The following is a 19,884-nucleotide window of genomic DNA, read 5'->3' as shown; positions in this document are numbered from 1 at the left end:
CAAACCATTCGTATAGATTTCTCAAAACTTCAACAACCAAAATGAATTGATGATTCTTAAAGGGATATCAACGGGATCAAATGGGACGGAGATTGCATCTTCCACCCCCACCACCGAAATTTTCTTATGCCCCAGCCCACGAAATTTCCAGCCTCCCCAACCTTGCCCCCGCCTCTGAATTTATTGATTACCCCACCCAGCCCCCGATTGATCTTGGGATATTTTTTATCGGGCTAAAAGAAGGCTTTTTCTTTGGTCTCGATGAAGCTATTTTTTGGGTTAAAAAAGTTATTTATAACATAATTTTACATGTTAAAAACAAAAATGTTATCACATCTCAATAACATTATACTATCAATTTAAAAACATGATTTATTATTTATTATTTATTATATTTATATAATTAATATATATACATATACATAATATATTAACGCCCACCACCCACCCACTGGGAGATTCGAGACGCGGATGAGACTGCCTTCCCCCAAAACTAAAATGGGGGTTAACCTTGCCCCTGCCCCGCTTCCGTTTTTTTAACAAATATCCTCCATATGGGATCAGAGCTCCACGGGTCAGGGTCCCATATGACGTTTTAAAATCCTAGATTCTTAATAACACAAAGTATCATTGGACATATTAAAGTCACAAATTACTAACATGGCCTTGTATATGGCCTCAATTCTTTATTTTAAGTAAACAAATTTTCTAAAGACATAATCGTTGACTTACGATTACATGAGCAAGAAATTGAACCATATATATTCCAACTTACGCATGAAATTTAGTTGTTTACGCATGAAACATCCAAGATATTAAATCATAATCTATTTGCCCATGGCAAACTATAGAACACAAGAAACAGAAAAACCATCGCCCAACAATACGTAGAAATGCCTAATATTTAGTTTAGGAATTAATATGGAAAATGATACTTTGGTAAATTGTTATGGAATTTTGAAGTTTAGATAAGATTTTTAAATATAAATTGATAAAATCCAAATTAAATTATGAGTTTGTATATAAATGTGAGTTTTATAGTTTGATATATATATATATATATATATATATATATATATATATATATATATATATATATATATATATATATATATATATATATATATATATATATATATTAAGTTTGCAAGGATACTGAAGTAATATTTAAAGTTTGTAAGGATACGGATCAAATTTTTCTTTATATTTAGAAGTTTTTTTTTTTCAGTAATATGAAAAAAGGAAGATTATTTTTTAGGTTAAAGGAATTTGTTTTTACTTTCGATCGTTAAATTGAAAAAGAAATTTCTTCAAGTAAGATACAAAAAGTATAAATTTTAATGGATTTTATATATTCAAAGTTTTTTCTTTCTTTGAAAGAAAAAAACTATTATCGGGAAAAAAAATTACCTTTCAAAGGTTAATCAAAAGAAAAACTATAATGGTTTTGATAGAATATACTTTTAATTAAATAAAGTTAAAAACCAAGTAAATGTTTTGAGGTTAAAAGAAACACGACTACAAACTTAAATCTTGAATTAGAGTGTGGAGATAAATGTTTGGTGTCCAAATTGAATATGGACTTTACATAACCGGAACTCTTTTAAAGTAGTGATGAACTTTTTAATTGAAAAATTGAATCGAAATCGGAATCAGTTGGAACCGATTAGTGGTATTCGGTTTGGTTTCAGGTTCTCTCAATCCATCATTTTCGGTTTTTGGTTCTTTCATTTCTAGTATGGTTTGGGAAGATTTCGGTACTAGTATCGAACATTTTCTTAGATAGCACACTTCCTAGTAAAATCGAACATGTTAGTGGTATTCAGTACGACTCTCAGTTCCCTGTTCACTCCTTAATCGGTTTCCAGTTATTCTGATTTCAGAATCGCTTACATCCTTATTAGAAAGCAAAAGAGGAACCTTGTGAGTGATGCCCCTGAATAGTAACAAGTTTACAAATTTAGGGTTTTGTTTTAATTTATTATAAGATTAAATTAGATAAATATTTTTGAAAGGGTTGGTGTGTTTGACATTATCTAAATACATTTTTTGAAACCATGAGAGGTCAATTAAAGATGTAGGCGTATTTGTCACGTCACTTTTAAGGAAAAACTCGTAAAAGAAAAAGTTTTGTTTAGTAGCTTTAACTTTTAGCTGAAAACTACTTTTGTCAAACACTTCTATATGAATAAAAGCTGCAGCTTCTGAATTCCAACTATCAATTAACATGTATCAACTTTTAGCTTTTAGCTAATCAACTGACAGCTTACAATTTTCAACTATCAGCTAGTTTTGCTAAACACTCTTGTAGTGTTCGATTGAAGAGGAAAGTTGCAAATAAATAGATAAAGTTAATATTTTCTTGTGAATTTTATAAATATTTAGTTTTATTAATATTAATAAACAATTTCGTTCATTATCTCCCACTTCTAGTCTTTATTTAGTTGTTATCATTTCCATATTAGTTGTTATCTTTTCTATATCTTCTCCTTAGCTTTATATGTAAGCACTCCATTTGATTGAATGAAATTAAGTTTTGGAGTAATCAATTTCTTTATGGTATAAGAGTGGGTCATATAGATCCTGCAAATACCTTAGGATACCGCCAAAACTATGGTAGGGGAAGCTAGCAAGAACGACAAGGATGATGATCCTCGTGCAGACACCAACTCTTCATACTATTTACATGCATGTAAATGACATCCTTACTTATGGAAACCCCGGGGATTGGTTGCAGGAGATGAAGAATTTCTTGTATGCAAAGAACAAAATTGGTTTTGTGGATGGAACAATCAATACAACAGAAGAAGGCTTACCAGAATTCATGAAGTGGATGCGTTGTGATGCTATGATCAAAGGATGACTCACCACCACCATGGAGAAAACGACCAGATCGAGTGTCAAATATGCAAATACTTCTGCAAAAATATGAGCTGACTTGGAAGAAAGATTTGGGAAAGAGAGTGCACCCCATGCATACGAGTTAAAAATGCTCTCTCTGGAACGCAGCAAGATGGAAGCTTCGTATCATCCTACATCCCTACTATACCAAGATGTGTGGTATTTAAGATGAAATTCAGTCAGTATCTCCAACCCCAAGGTGCACATGTGGCAAGTACACATGTGATCTAGGGAAAAGGCTGATCGAGGCAAAAGAAAAAGAAAGATTATACGAGTTTCTTATGGGGATCGACACCATTTTTTCAACCATAAAAATCCAGATTCTTGCATCTAAACCCACTCATACTCTTGGTATTGTATATCATCTTATTTCTTAATATGAACAACAAAGAGCAATCTCAATAATGAAGAAACCGTACAAGAGGCTGCAACATTCCAAACCTTCGCACAAAGCAAGAGAGAAATGACGATTGAACCTAATGTTCAGCGAATGAAAAGTGCAACAAAGGACGAGCATTGCAGTTTCTGTGGTAAGAATGGACATAATAAGGATGGGTGTTACAATTAAAGATTGGCTACCCGGAGTGGTGGCCAAGTAAAGGCAAGAAGGAGAAGGGGGAATACAAGGCAACCTTGGTAGATACGGAATCAAGTCCTATAGAAAGACTCATGAGTGAACAACACCAAAAGCTTGTTAAACACTTTAACAAGGAATACAAGAATAATGTGGCTAACATGGCAGGTAATATCGATAAAACTGGTACTTTGATTGTTGACACAGGTGCACTAGAGCACATGACGGGTGATTATTATCTTCTAGAAGGATATATATATATATATATATATATATATATATATATATATATATATATATATATATATATATATATATGAGAAAAGTGAATATACCCTTGAAGGTATATAAGCTTAGGTACCCAAACTCAACATAATACGTCATTTTGTTTGATATATTCATTGTAATGTTCTTAAACTTTAACCACTAACTTGATTTACTTTCAGGATTTTCGAAATTTCACTATTATTTTTCTCTTAGATCACATCTTTATGCCGAACACCTACCATGCTATATATATTATAGTTAAAAATGAAAATTATGTAAAATGAAGATAAATATAAAATTTATGATACAAAACGATGTAATATAGTGAGTTTGGATACTTAAGTTTACATACCCTTAAGGGTATATTCACTTTTCCATATATATATATATATATATATATATATATATATCTATCCCTACCTAATAAAAGAGTAGCACATTTGCCACATGTCAATCAATTAGAGATTCACATTAATTAGTTGCCACTTGTCATTCTAAGGTTTTTCTTCATTAATTAAATTTCCACTAATTCACTCCTCCATTTTACACATATCAAACACGTCAACAAAAAATTTATTTGTAATATATATTTCCTAATTTATTAAATTATTAATTTTTTTTTTTATTATTGTTCAATAATTACCTTATAATTTAATTAATTTTTTTTTACCTTTCTAATCCGTGGTGCCCACGGGTTATAAACTAGTATATATATATATATATATATATATATATATATATATATATATATATATATATATATATATATATATATATGACGATGATGAGCCACTTGTCATCATACCCAATGACGATTATATTTCAAAAAGGGAAAGGAAATTCCGTTTTACCTAATGGAGTCAAGATTGCCAAAGTTTTATACATTCCAATGTTTAATTGCACTTTGTTATCTGTTAGTCGAATGACAAAGGATCTAAATTGTTATATAAGTTTTTTTTTCCTGGATTTCTTTATTGTGCAGGATTTGCAGATGAGGAGCTTGATTGGAGCGGGGCAATGTGATAAGGGTTTATATCGGATGGGAATGTCAAAATGGAAGGCAATGAAGGTGATACCAAATGCATCTATTTGGCACAAAAGGCTTGGACATGCTTCCGAAGCAAAATTGCATCAAGTAGAATTTTTAGCTAGTTTTTCTTTTGAGTAGAAAAATAAAGTGTAACTCATGTGTAAAGGCAAAAAATACTCGCTTACCCTTTTTATGATAGCTCTATTAAAACAAATGATCGCTTTGATATGTTGCATTGTGATATTTTGGGAAGTTATCGAACACCTTCATTATCTGGAGCTCGATATTTTCTCACCATTGTAGATGATTTCAGTAGGGTTGTTTGGATATTTCTCATTAGACATAAGCATGAAGCAAGTAAATGCTTGATGAATTTTTGCAACATGGTCAAAACTCAGTTTGGAAAGAATGTCAAGAGAATAAGAAGTGATAATGGGGGTGAACTGACATCAGGTGCTATGATTGAATTTTATGCTGAATAAGGGATAATGCTCGAAACATCTTGCCCTTACACACTAAAACAAAATAATGTGGTCGAGAGAAAGCATTGTCACTTACTTGAAATTGCAAGAGCATTGAATTTTGAAGCCAATTTGCCTACTAAACTATGGGAGAATGTATGATGACAAATGCTTATATAATTAATAGATTGCCCTCCAAGGTAATAGGCTTTAAGATGCCCGTTGAGATATTATTTGGCAAGAAGCTGGAATATGCACACATGAGAGTATTTGGATGTCTTGCTTATGTAAGGAACACATAAATGAAAGGAGATAAGTTTGAAGTGAGGGGGAGACCTAGTGTTTTCTTAGGCTATCCACAAGGGAAAAGGGGGTACAAATTGTTTGATATCAATGACAACAAAGTGATTACGTTTAGAGACGTAAAGTTTGTTGAAGAGGTTTACCCATTTTCGGCAGCTCAAACACAGAAGGTTGAAGACGATAATGACGATGAAAGCATGTTTAACGACTTCTTTGATGAAGATGCGGATGTCAATTACAATGACAAAGAAAGTCCTAGAAATGGTGATGCTGAAACTGTTACCATTGATGACAATGAACCAATTCCTGATCAGGTCATTGGAGAACCAAGTTTTCAAGTGAACCAAATTTTGAAGGTCAGCAAACGGAAAATAATTTGAGGGAAAGAAGAACTAGAACACAACCAAAGAGGTTTGAAGACTTTGTGGTTGACATGCATCCGTCGATAGACCCTACAAATCCCTTGCACAATCAAAGCTCCTCCATGGTACATTCTATTACTAATCACATTTCATATGAAAAAAATTTCTAATAAACACAAAGCCTTTCTAGCAGCTATCAGCGCAAGCGATGAGCCAAAGTGTTTTAAACAGATTGTGCATTGTGAGCGATGGAAAGAAGCAATGAAAAATGAAATAAAGGCTTTAGAAAAAAAAAATAAGACATGGGTACTTGAAGAACTACCTGAAGGAAAAACACGCCATTGATTTCAAATGTGTGCATAAAGTAGAATACAAGCCTGATGGAAAAGTTGAAAGGTATAAAGCACGACTTTGTGGCGAAAAGGATACATTCAACAGGAAGGGGTAGATTTTCATGATACCTTCGCACCGGTGGCCAAGCTTGTCACGGTCAAAACTTTGCTATCCATAGCCATGAAGAAAGGTTGGGTTTGTTCAACAACTTGATGTTAACAACACATTTTTACACGGAGACCTTGAAGAAGAAGTTTATATGAAGATTCCATAGGGTTTTGGTAAAGAAGGAGATACAAGGGTTTGTAGATTAAAGAAGTCTATATATGGTCTTCGCCAAGGTTCACGCAACTGGTATCAAAAATTCACTCTGGCGTTATCATAGTTAAGCTTCAAAGAAAAGTATGAAAATGCGTCTTTATTCGTTTATGACAAGGGTAGTATGTTTGTTGTTAACCTAATCTACGTGGATGATGTGTTAATAATGGGAAACGACACAACAAAAATACAAGAGACGAAGAACTATCTTGATAAGAAATTTAGTATCAAAGATTTAGGTTCATTAAAGTATTTTTTTAGGAATTGAAATAGCTAAAACAACGAGTGGAAAGGTTCTTAGTCAGAGAAAGTATAGTCTTGACATATTAAAAGATAGTTGAATGATGGGACGTAAGCCAAGTTCTTTTCCGATATAGCAAAATCTTCAGTTGGATCAGTGTGCAAATAGTCCAAAGATTAAAGCAAGTCAGTTTCGAAGGCTGGTTGGTCGCTAATTGTGTTTGCAGGCTACAAGACCAGATATTACATATGTTGTAAATCTGTGAAGTCAGTTGGTTTCTAATCCAAGAAAAAAACACATCGTTGTAGCCATGTCTCTAACAATTCCAGTAGAATCTTATAATGTATTCTAAAATTCTTACAATTCTATTTGAATATTATAGTGCAATATTCTACTAAAATATTTCACGTATATTTAAAAAACGATAACCTATGTTATTTATTTATTTTTAATTTTTAAAATTTTTTAGAAAAAATTAAATGACGAAAATATTATTTAAAGAAAAAGAAATTTTAGATTTTTCCTTTTATTTTGCATGTTAGATTTTTGTTGATCTCCAAGCTGAGTGTCTAGCATTGCGTCCTAGTTTCTCACAAAATTAGTATAATCTGAAATGAACTTTTCTTTCTCTCTCTCTCTCTCTCTCTCTCTCTATATATATATATATATATATATATATATATATATATATATATATATATATATATATATATATATATATATATATATAGGAAAATAAAAAATATGTGGTTGAAATTGAATCTCAAAATCTCAATTTTTTAAAAAATCTCAAGTGAATCGTCATCTCTTTCTGTGTGTGTGTCTCTCTCTCTCTCTCTCTCTCTCTCTCTCTCTCTCTCTCTTTCTCTCTCTCTCTCTCTCTATATATATATATATATATATATATATATATATATATATATATATATATATATATACATATATATAAGGTAACATCTTTTGCCAACTCATATTTTCCTAGGAACCACCCTTAAAATGTGAAGTTTTGTTTGATATTTTTTTTTCAAAAAATGCAACATAAAACACCAAATCGGTCGTATAGAAGCATGTTCATAAAAAATATCGAAAAAAAATATGCGTATACTACAGGTGTATATGTGCATTTTTTCGAACTTTGTGAATTTCCGACGTTTGTGTACATATGCACCTGTCATATATGCACATTTTTTTCGTGATTTTTTTTGCGAACATGTTCTATTGGACCAATTTGGTGTTTTATTTCACTTATTTTGAAAAAAGAAATATCACACACAAGAGTTCGTATTTTGAGAGTTGTTCGCAGGAAAATATATGTTCGCACAAGATCCTTACTATATATATATATATATATATATATATATATATATATATATATATATATATATATATATATATATATATATATATATATGTGTGTGTGTGTGTGTATTTGTTGGATCGGTTGAATACTGAAACTTTCGTGAGGACTGCGATGACAAATATTTGCCCTAAAATAAAAGGTAGAGATTTGATGTTATTTATCATCCAAATCTTGCAAGATGATATGACGTTTTAAAAAAAATGTTGAACATAGTATAATCCAAAATACAATATTCAAAATATTCATGATTCAAAAAAGCTTTTAATTCAACTTGTTTTTGATTCTTAACTTGTTATGATCTAAAAATATTTAGACTTAAATATTTTATATTTCTTAATTATATCATTTATGATTCAAAATTAAATTATTCAATATATGTAACGATACATAATTTTTTTGGACAAAAACTTTATTTAATTTAATATATTATTGATCCAAAATCATATTATTCAAAAATGATTTGATTAAGATAAATATGATTAAAAAATTTATGATCCAAAAATAATATGATTCAAAAATTCTATGAACATAAAATATTATGATCCTTAATATTTATTATTTAAAATTTAATAATTGTTAAACATTAAAAACCCGAACTGGTATTTAGTATAAAAAACCAAAAAAAAACCTAAAAAATCAAAAACAAAAAAACAAAACAAAAACAAAAACAAAAAAACAAAACAAAAACAAAAACACTAGTATATTCAACTATATACTAAAGACATTATAAAAGTTAAAAAAAATGAAAAAGACAAAAAAAAAGGAAAAAAATACTCCTTCCGTCCCAATATTATTGTCCACAGACAAAAAAGCACACAGATTAAGAAACACATTAATTACCATTAACTTTATATAATAAAATAACAGTTTTGTCCTTACTTTTCATTTAATGTTCTATTAAATGCTTAGTTGGTTAAGTAATAATGAGGGAGTATTTTGATAAAAATGTTATTTATTTTTAGAAGTGGACTATTATTTTGGGACAAACCAAAAAGGAAAGATTGACTATAATTTTGGGACGGGGGGAGTATAAGAATTGAAAAAAAGATAATAAAAAAAATAAAATAAAAAACATGAAAAACGAGTATATATCTATTTATTTTTGGATTTTAAAAAAATAAAATAAAAACTAAAAACGAAATAAACGAAATTAATAATGAACTCACTTAAATAGTATTCCATGGACGTTTGTCGCATGTTATTAATTCATTGAGTTTGTATTAATTACCACATACGTTGGTCGCATGTAAACACACTACGCCCAAGTATTTGGTATGACATTTGTATATTTGACAAAATGAGTGGTGAAGAATTGTCATCACAGTCCTCACCGGTGTCAGACAATATATATATATATATATATATATATATATATATATATATATATATATATATATATATATATATATGAATGAGTTATTATGAGAACTAAAAAAGAGCGTGAAGACTTGCAAAATCTTGTACCTTTTTACCCACTTTTCTACTTAACCCTAGTTTTTGTTCAAAACTATAGTCCTACAATTTTGCAATTCACAAAATCATAAGATTTAAATTCAAATAAGGAATATAGTCATACTAACTTAATCAAATTCAACGATAAGTAGGGAAAATAGCTATCAAAAGTATGCGAGGTTCTTTAATAAGCAAAATCAACAAATAACCAAATAACTAAATCCAATCCATAAATTCAACCACAAATAAACAATCTATCCTAGGCTAAACGAACGTCATGAGAATTTAGCTCACGATTTCAACAAACAAAGACAAAATTTCGAAATTCATAGTATTTGACGTAGCAAAATCTAATGAAAAGTCAAAGTGTAGAGATTTGTTGCCTTAATGCTCCTACTTCCAAGGGTATAAACGAATTCCTTGCTTCCAAGCCTTAGAACATGTGCTTTGCCTTCAAAAGTGACGATTGCTTCCAGAGCCAAGAGAGTCAATTCAGAGCAGAATGTGATCTATTTATAATTTTCTGAAATTCAGAGCACCACGACGTGGTGAGGCCACCACAACGCGGTCTTCGTGTTTATCCCGTGTTCCACAAGTCCTCGAAATCAATTGGGAACCTTCAAGTCACCATGTCGTGTTAAGACCACCACGATGTGTTGAGTGTATTTTTTTCTTCATATTTAAGCATTGATTCAAACTCCTAGCTTCTGCAATCCAACTTCCAGCTTCCAACTTCCTTTTTGCTCCAAGCGTATCATTTATCCCTACAACACAATTCATAACAAATTAAGTACCTTTTGTTCTATTAAGGGTATAAAAGTAATTAAAAGTATTAAGATATGATGTATAATTATGTGTATAGATATGCACATATCAAAATACCCTACACTTATTGTTTGCTTGCCCCCAAGCAAATTGATTTTTTTGTTTTACCATTAATGTACAAAACAATCCATTTCAAACCCAGGAATTATCCCAAGACTGCAATGCATGTATTTATGTCTATAATTCTTAAGAACTTACCACTCCTAAATACTCACAATCGTTATGAACCTTCACCCTTTACCTTATACGACACTCATTTTTGCAACCCTCCGAATCAATCCTTAGAAACCTTTCTTAACCTCAAGGTATTTTTGGCTAAACAACCAAGCATACATAAGTTCTAGAAATTACAACTTTGATACCACAATGGAGCTCTTTGAATTCTTCACTTTCTTTGTATATTTGATCTTTGATTTCTTTGAATTCACCACCTTCTTTGTTTGATTTTTGGTATCTTTAATTTATTAGAGTTCCTCAGAATTTAGATTTTTGAATTTCATACTTTGACTGCTCCAAAATTCTTTAACTTTTTGGTAATTTCTCTCTTCTTTTTTACATGTATCTCACTTTTTTTTTCACTCAAATCCTACATGCTTAAGCAAAGAGCTTAATGTCACACCCCAAAACCAAGAACGACGGAAACGTTCTGGGACGGAGGATGTCATGTATAGTATCACAACAATGAAAAGTAGTAAACAAGCAACGACATCATCCATTGCATTAATAATATAATTATTATACAAGTGTTCTGTCAAATTTTGATAAACACTAAAGCATAAATCAAAATGAAAGATGAGTCTTGAACAAGCTCCATCTTCCTTTCTCCTTGCATCGGTACCTGTCTATGATGACCTGAGGATACAAGTAATTTTGAAAGCGAGTATCAGCTTTAAAGCTGGTGAGATCATAAGTATTTTAGTGACTTAATTTGTATGTCAGAATTTGTAAGTAAATGAACTGTAAGTATTGTAAATGTATATGAACTATAAGTATGAAAATGTTTGTAAAACAACTGTAAACATTTGAAAAACTCTAGAAATCCCTATGATTCCTACTATTCTATAAGGGTGTCTTCTACCAAGATCTAACTGTTCTTAATGTAGTCTTCTACCAAGACTTAACTGTTCTAAATGTTCGTGTCATGTAAAAGTGTGTAATTTTCCCAAGTGTAACTATTATTAACAAAATATAGTTTTTACATTTATAGTTTAAGTGAAAAGATCACTAAATATATGTACAGGGAAAATTAATGTAGTACTAAAACGTAGCGCTATAAGAACTACTGCTGTACTAACTACCTTAAACCGGATTTATATTAAGGCATCATGTGATTAATTGCACCATACTATCGACTGGTAACAACGACATAAGAATGGTCATAATAAGGAATGACGTTTGGCACCCGCAGACCTGCAGGTCCGGCTGTAGCTAGTAGCAAGGTGTAGGATAGTCAATCCAGTATAGATCTATACGCAAACTAACGCTCTCCCTTCAAGAGACTCTGGCTACAACTCGGGCCATGACATTTAAGTCATGCTCCGATACAGTGGATCACAATTTTATGAACGTATTAATGTAAGTGTAATGTACGAAAATGTTCGACGTGTGCTAGCTGTAATGTGTGTTCTCTCTCTATTTAGCAAGTATAATAATGTACTTGTTCTAGTATCGTTGTATATGTTCTCTTCCTAGTATAGTTGTATATGTACTCATAGTAATAAAATGTTCTAGCTGTAATGTATGTGCTCTCTATCTAGCAAGTATAGACTCATGAATGAACTGACTCATTGTATGATATCGCGTTCTAGTAATAGTTCTAGTATCTTCCTAAACTACCCATATGGTAGTTTACTAGTAATCTAACTGGTATGTATGAACATGGATGTATACCCTTGCTACCCAAGGGCATGGGATGAACTGGAAGGGCCTTTATGACTATATATGTACACATGATATATAACTAATATTTAAACGACCTTCGGACGAGTACCCGATATCCCACCAGACCACATCTCAAGCGCGAAAAGGAAATAGGGTGGATAGCCTTCCTAAGTCTTTTAAACATTTATTATATAACTATACACATAGAGGCATGCAATTTATAATATAAAAGCATAAAATAAGATTTGTAAAACCTTTGAACATAAATATTTTCTAAGAAAAGATCGACTTGATGTCGATCTATAAAATGGTTTCGAAGGCATGGGTTTGATAAAACAATTTAGTATAAAGAACATTTGTTTGAAACACAATTGTAAATAAGTTTGAAATGTAACATACAGAATAAAATGTACAGTGTAATAAGGAGTTTTTAAACACATAAAGTGTTTATGAAAAACATTTGAAGGAAATTGTTTGGTAAAACGGCTAATGTGTAGTAAATCATTTGAATGCTGCATATTAATCACATGTGATTGATATAATAACTAGCGTAATTCTACTTATTAATCACATGTGATTGATATAATTGTTGGATAAGGTGTCTAAGTCCATAACTTATTTGGTATATACTTGACCCGACCGGCATGGTCCATTTGGGTTGCATCTCATCCAAACTATTATGGATAATTTTATGAGAGTTATACACATTTGTTTATTAATATATTATGAGTTATAATATATTAATATGAAGTTACGTTATTTAATTAGTTTTAGTCTTAAATTAATTATGGATTAATTTAGAGATTAAAAGGAATACTAATTAAATTATGGGCTATTTGTTTTATATAGTGTGGGCTAATACTCATTTGTTAATGGGCTAGGCTTATGTGGAAGTCCATGGATGATCCATGGAGCTTTTAACCCATGGATCCTTGGAATAGGAAAAGACATGGGTTATTAGGGTTTCACCCTAACCATGCATACTATATAAGCATGCTTATGGAGCATGAAAGAGTGCCTAAGATAGCCAAAGAGAAAGCTAGTGTTCTAGTGTGTGTGTGCATGTGTGTGGCCGAAAAATACAAGAGTGTGTATACTCTCTCAAAGTTTTCCAAGAGTTTGTGGTGTTTGTGATTCCATTTGAGGCATTCACACTATTGGTGCTTGGCCCTCAAACTCCTAAGAACCCAACACAACAAAGGTATGTAATCTCTTCTAACTCTTTTATGTTGAAATGTTCCCCATGCCATGTTAGATAGGTTATAAACCTTGGAAAATTATTATTTTGCATGTATTTAGACAAACATAGATCCAAGGTTTATTAGGGTTGCATGCACACTTAGGAAGTGTTAGATTGCTCAAAACCCAACAGTGGTATCAGAGCCTAGGCTTGCTTGTTTGATACTTGATGCAAAATAGTGGAAAAAGTCGAAATTGTTGTTGTCTGCATGCTAGACTCGCCGAGTCCATTGGGGGGACTCGCCGACTCCAAGGCAAACTTCAACCTACTCGACGAGTCCGTTCGTGCACTCGGCGAGTAGGATCGAAAGAATGCAGAATCTCGACTTTTGCTGCTGGAAATGGACTGGAAACATTACCCTAAATTGTTTTGGTGTTGTAAAACTTATTTTAGTTGGTGTAATGGTTGTTCTAATCCATTTACAATAGCATATATCAAAAATCCATGATTTTATGTGTTCATATAATTCTTGAATTTTTTGATGATCATGTTCATGTTCTTATGAATTTAGAAAATGATAGGAATTATTTGTTGAATTGTTTAGAATTAATTCTTAATCATTTATGTGTTTTAATGGAGTCCATAATTTGTCCTCAAGTTATGGATTACCAAAGGTCACTTTCATTTAACACACACTTAAAACACATAAGTTACATGAAAATGAAGAGTCTTCATTTTTATGAACCTTTAATTCATAAGTTATGAAATGAAGAGTTTTGCAAAGTTACAAAACTTGTCCTCAAGTTTTGGAATTTGTAAAGTTTCACACACTTTAATAAACTTTAATTCCAAACCTTAGAGTTTTAATAGTTAAAATTCAACCCTTATACTATTTATAACATTAATGGTTAATTATTATATATATGTATAAGAATAAGTCGTTTTACCGTTAGTAGGCCTCATTCACGAAGCCGGTCTATAAGGTGGGTATAAGGTTGTTGCCTATAAAATGGCGACTTAATGGGTGTATACTCTCACCCACCGCTTGCTTGATCGGTGGGGGGTCGTTAGCCGAACGGGTAGAACAACGACTTTAAATCCTCATTAAAAGTATAATGAATATTATAAAATAACTAAACTCTTTTAATTCCCAATCTTAGTTATTTTAGGAAAATGTGAACATGGTGCTAATCCATGGAATTCACACTTTGTACCTTACCAAGTCGTTAGTGGAGCGTGTGTGGTTAACCGGCACACTAATTAGACTAGTAAGGATCACGAAGGGTAACTTAATGTTGTCATAGATCAATGGAGCGTGTGTGGTTAACCGGCACATTGATTAGGTGATAATATTAGGAGTACCAAGTGAGTTAGCATGGTTATTCACACCTTGTTTTGTGATCCTCGGCATCCCAGTCACAAAACTTGAAGGGCACAATCGAGATTGAAACATGCCATTGAAAAGTTCAATGAATCTCAAAAGAATCTAGGAATTTCAAATCCAATTAAACCTAATTAATCATTTCGTTTTCATGGTGGAAATTGGTGAATCGTCATTCGCCTACCTTTCAAATATATTATTACTTAGATTACGACATCCCTCTTCTAAGTGTAATATATTGTGATTGGATCCTAGCCTTAATATTACATTTGGGTGTCTTATTAAGGATCCTAAATATCTAATCTAAACTTACTTTCTTCTTTCAGATGTCTTCCAACACTAATGCTTCAGGCTCTAACCCAACTGGTTCTTTCTCTCTCATGAATCTTTGTGGGAGGGTCATCTTTGATGGTTCTAACTTCATGGATTGGATTAGGAACATCAGGATGGTTACTCGTTACGAGGACAAGGAATATGTCCTCGATAAGGAGTTTAAAGAACTTGATGAGTCTACTGCTACTCCTGAGGAGATCGCTGAATTCAGGACTCATGAGAGAGATGCTACTAAGGTGGCATGTATCATGATGGCCACGATGACAGCCGAGCTCCAAAAGTCATATGAAGATTTCTACCCTTTTGAGATGCACCAAGACTTGATGGAAAGGTACCATCAGAGTGCTCGTCAGGAGCGGTATGAAATAATCTCCTCCATAATAACTACCCGCATGAAGGACGGTGAATCCGTCACGGGCCACATGCAAAAGATGCAAAGGTATGTGGACCGTTTGCTGAAGCTGAATGTTAACATCCCCGAGGAGTTAGCAATTGACATCATTTTGCACTCCTTGCCTTCTTGTTATGATCATTTTCGAATGACATATCATATGAACAAGGAGGAAGTTACCCTCAGCAAGCTTCAAGGACTCTTGAAGACCGCTGAAACCGGTCTTAAGGGTAAAGCGGTTGTTACCTCTACTACTCCTACTCCAACTTCTACCCCTGTTTTAGCTATTGGGCAAGGCAAAGGGAAAAAGAGGAAGCACCCTTCGAAGGGTACCAAGGGAAAGTCTCTTGAAGGCTCCTCATCCAAGACTAAGAACGGTTCTGTCACTCCTTCTGCCATTCCAAAGGATGCTGAATGCTTTTATTGCCATGAAAAGGCACACTGGAAGCGAAACTGCCCTAAGTACTTGCAGGATCTAAAGGATGGGAAAGTGAAACCCACCTATGCAGGTATTTACACTATATTGTCTAATTACTCAACATATTCTAACTCTTGGGTGCTTGATACAGGATGTGGTATTCACATATGTTCTGATTTGCAGGGCCTAAGAAGAAGTGAGGATGTGGAGCACGGGAAGATAAACTTAATCATGGGGAATAGGAAGGCTTCACCTGTTTCCAAGATTGGAGTTTATACTTTGTTGCTTAATGATGGGTTAAAATTAGATTTGAATAAATGTGTATACTCGTCTGAAATGGCGAGGAATATTATCTCTTTTCATGCTTTGTACAAACAAGGTTTTACCTTTTCGTTTGATAATGAATGTGGTGGTATTAATGCTTTCTTTAATAATGTGTTTTATTTTAAAGCATTACCTTGTGATGGCGTGTATGAAACTGTGTCGATTGTAGACAACTTAGGAAATAATGTGTTGTATATTGATTCTTCTACTAGCCTAGATAAAGCATCATTGTGGCATTGTCGTCTTGGACATGTAAACAAGAAACGCATAGACCAACTCCAAAAGAGTGGAGTCTTGGAATCATTTGACCTCAAATCAGATGATAGTTGTGAATCTTGTCTACTTGGAAAAATGACAAAATCACCCTTCACTGGAACTTGTGAGAGGGGTGAAGGTTTGTTGGACCTAATACATACTGATGTATGTGGGCCATTCAAAACCGCCACAAGGGACGCTAATCGGTATTATGTGACTTTTATTGATGATTATAGTAGATATGGGTATGTCTACTTGATCAAACACAAGTCCGAAACCTTTGAAAGGTTTAAGGAATTCAAACAGGAAGTAGAAAATCAATTGGGCAGGAACATTAAGATGCTTCGATCCGATCGAGGTGGTGAGTATCTTAGTACCGAGTTCCTTGACTATCTTAAGGAGTGTGGGATTGTCTCACAATTGACTCCTCCCAGGACACCACAGCTGAATGGTGTAGCTGAGAGGCGTAATCGTACCTTGTTGGACATGGTTCGCTCTATGATGAGTCGAGTTTCGTTACCAATCTCTTTTTGGGGGTATGCCTTAGAGACTGCCGCCCATATCCTTAATCTAGTCCCTACAAAGAAGGTTACCAAAACACCTCATGAGATGTGGACTGGGAAGGTTCCCAATTTGGACCACATCAAAATTTGGGGTTGCGAAGCCTTCGTGAGGCGTGAAACTCATGATAAGCTTGAACCCCGAAGTGAAAGGTGTATTTTCATCGGCTACCCACAGAAATCCTTCGGTTACCTTTTCTACAGACCCAGTGAGAATGTGGTCTTTGTAGCACGAAGAGGGATCTTTCGCGAGAAAGAATTTATAAGCCAAGGAGACAGTGGGAGGCAGATTGATCTTGAAGAAATTCAAGAATCAATTGGTGAAGGAACCTCAGACACTAGCAATCAACCTGAGGTAGAAACTCCTGTTGATCCAGCTGACGAGTCTGTACCTCCGAGACGTTCCACACGGGTTAGGAACACACCTTCGTTTTATTATGGTTTTCATATTACTACGGAAGGTGATACGTTTATTAGTGATAGTACACTAGTAAATTTGGATGAACCTAGCAGTGTTAAGGAAGCCATGGCAGGCCCGGAGTCTGCTAAATGGAAGGAGGCTATGGACAGCGAGATACAGTCCATGTATGACAATCAAGTTTGGAACTTGGTTGACAATGTACCAGGCCGTAAAACAGTCGGGTGCAAATGGATCTTCAAAAAGAAGACCGACATGGAAGGAAAAGTGCATACTTATAAGGCTCGACTGGTTGCGAAGGGTTTTACTCAAACTCAAGGTATTGATTATGATGAAACCTTTTCGCCGGTGGCCAAGATTAAGTCTATTAGGGTTATGTTAGCCATTGCAGCATTTCATGATTATGAAATATGGCAAATGGATGTCAAAACCGCTTTCCTTAATGGAAAGTTGGCTGAGGATGTGTACATGAATCAGCCAGAGGGTTTTGTCAATGCAGAGTACCCTAATAGAGTATGCAAGCTTAAGAAATCCATTTATGGATTAAAACAAGCATCTCGTAGCTGGAATCTTTGTTTTGATGAGAAGGTAAAAGAGTTTGGCTTCTTGAGAAGCGAAGATGAGTCTTGCGTGTATGTCAGAGCTAGTGGGAGTATAGTTAGCTTCTTGGTACTGTATGTGGATGACATACTACTCATAGGAAATGACATCCCAACCTTGCAGGAGGTTAAGTCCTGGCTTGGGAAGTGCTTTGCTATGAAAGACCTAGGGGAGGCTACCTATATCCTAGGGATAAGGATATTAAGAGAAAGGAGTAGAAGACTAATTGGACTTAGTCAGAGTATCTACTTGGATAAGGTGTTGAAAAGGTTCAACATGGAGAATTCCAAGAAAGGAGATTTACCGATCCAAAGCAATACCAAACTGAGTAAGACTCAGAGTCCGAGTACAGAGGCTGAGATAGCTGAGATGAGCCAATTACCATATGCTTCCGCAGTTGGCTCGATCATGTATGCTATGACTTGTACCCGTCCTGATGTGGCATTTGCTTTGAGCATGGTCAGCAGGTATCAGGGGAACCCTGGCAAGGCTCATTGGACCGCGGTAAAGAACATTCTCAAGTACCTGCGGAGGACTAAGGATTGGGTCCTTACCCTTGGTGGCAGTGATGACTTGAGAATATTAGGGTATAGTGATGCTGGTTTTCAGACTGATAGGGATAATTTCCGCTCTCAGTCGGGCTGGATCTTTACCTTAAATGGAGGGGCAGTTTCTTGGAAGAGTTCCAAGCAGGAGACGGTGGCTGATTCGACTTGTGAATCAGAGTATATAGCAGCGAGTGAAGCAGCGAAGGAGGCGATATGGCTAAAGAACTTCATCGGAGACCTTGGAGTTGTACCAGCTATTAAGGAACCTATAGAAATTTTCTGTGACAACAATGCTGCGGTTATCTTAGCCAAGGAACCAAGAGATCATGGCAGATCCCGACACATTGACAGAAAATATCACTTCATAAGGCACAAGATTGAAGAAGGACTCCTTGTGACAAGGAGGATATCGTCAGATGAGAATCCTGCAGATCCCCTTACGAAGGGACTGACGAGGGTTAAGCATTTTCAGCATGCGAGACGCATCGGGCTGAGGGACGATATTAGTTTTACAGATTAGATAGTTTTCCTGAAACTTGTAAAATGTAATCGACGTTTGATGATGAATAAAATTTGTGATTTACTTATGAGTAAAGTGTTACTATCATTGTCAATTATTTACTATTGTTTCAGTTTTGCATGTTTTGACTTCCAGAATAATTAATTTGTTCAAACCTCCACAATCGATCATACGTCGGAAGTAGGTATGAATCAAGATTGTCATGAATTGGGTTTGTAGATGCCTTAAAGGTGTTTAGGCATGGCAATGGTTGCTGCAACATTCATGAGTACTCATAAGTTATGAGTATTGGTATAAACCCACGCTCACTTGTATCACTTCATGGAATTTATCTCGAGTGATCGTGAGACGATAACATCATATAAATCTTTAAACCTAGAGATATGAGTTGTTACCTATGAGTTGGTTGTGCATTGATTGCACGTAAATGCATCAGTAACTTGATGTTATAAAACGTGCCTTTGTGTACAATTCAATAAGTAGTAGAACAAGCATATCAGTCGAAGTTTATATGTTCCTTCTAGAAATAGAAGCGATATCCGGGCCCCTCGATGATTTTGTGTTGACCCATATACCAGGCCTGGTCAGAACTAAACCGATGTGTTCAGTGAAGTTCTTCGTCAAACAAATCGGATAATCGAGAAACAA

This window comes from Lactuca sativa, chromosome 4 (genome assembly GCF_002870075.4).
Source record: "Lactuca sativa cultivar Salinas chromosome 4, Lsat_Salinas_v11, whole genome shotgun sequence".
NCBI lineage: Eukaryota > Viridiplantae > Streptophyta > Magnoliopsida > Asterales > Asteraceae > Lactuca > Lactuca sativa.
This window is presented reverse-complemented; position numbering follows the sequence as displayed.